The sequence below is a fragment of the Aplysia californica genome, unplaced genomic scaffold (genome assembly GCF_000002075.1).
Source record: "Aplysia californica isolate F4 #8 unplaced genomic scaffold, AplCal3.0 scaffold00559, whole genome shotgun sequence".
NCBI lineage: Eukaryota > Metazoa > Mollusca > Gastropoda > Aplysiida > Aplysiidae > Aplysia > Aplysia californica.
Window position 1 is genome coordinate 135,319 of NW_004797829.1, and position 1,193 is coordinate 136,511.

Below are 1,193 nucleotides of genomic sequence, written 5' to 3' on the forward strand. Positions count from 1 at the left end.
GGGGGCAGAGAGAAGAGAAGGATAAGCTGGTTACATCACAGAATCAGCTAGTGAAGTCCACCAACAAAACATACGTGTCAAGATAAAACAAGACACCGATCTCACCACTCACTTACGACTTCCTAATTACATTTTGACCAACTGACCTAACGGTAAACTCTTCAATCCCCTCCACCCCCACCCCCCTGGCCACCATTTTCCCTCACCCGCACCCCCTAACCCAAACCACCCTTTGATAAGAAACGACATGCGTATATTTTCTAAAGGAGCATTCAGTCCACTGGTCAGATTTCTCGTGGGAATCTCGGAGAACCAGCGGAATCTACCCGCACGACCGCACAATGTTCTGTAACAACCGCCGCGGTTTTGTTGACACTAGCAACTGCCTGACAACAGCTCGCCATTTTGTACCGAGGGGCGATAATTGTGGCAGGGGAGATAACTTGTTTATTTGTGTCGTGCTTGGGTCTCTACGGGAACCGTGTGAACAGGGATCTGTGCGCGGGAGGGTAAAGGCAATTAGAGGATGGGTCGCCCAGGCCTTGGCATGTGTCTCTTTCCCGGAGGTTTTGACCAACCGCAGGCAAGAGCTGATTGGGACAGATAAAGTATAGGGGGTCAGTTTCATCGATATCAGCAGTTGTTTTGTGGCGTAGATTCTCAGTTTAATGAAGGGGCTGATAGTAAGATAAATTACTCTACAGCACTTATTTAAAGTCTGCACTCTGGGTACGATTTGCACGTACTCTTTACTTATTCCAATTTGAGTTATATAGTAACGTACAGTTGTTCCCGCATCCGAGCCGGACATTGGGGATTGCCTTGTAAGTGAGACAACTTCCTGGGCCTTCGACATATTGTGGTAGAGTGGCCAGTTCCTGTCCACGCCACCTTTACTTCCCCAACTCCAGGTCAGGTACCCATTACTGCTGGGTGGGCAGGAGGGGGCGAAAAAATTCCTTGTCCGAACCGAGGCTCGAACAAGGACTTTCCGCTTCGGACACGAGCGCACTGACCACTCCGCCACCACACCCTCGAGTTATATAGTGTTCAATAGGAAAGACATTGTCATAATTTATTTTGATATTCTTGTCTTTTGGGTTTTACGCTTTTAAAATTATTTTTTGGAGGAGGGGTTGTATTTAACTTTTGTTTTGTTTTGTTGCTGTTTATGTGCTGTTGTGGGTGATTCT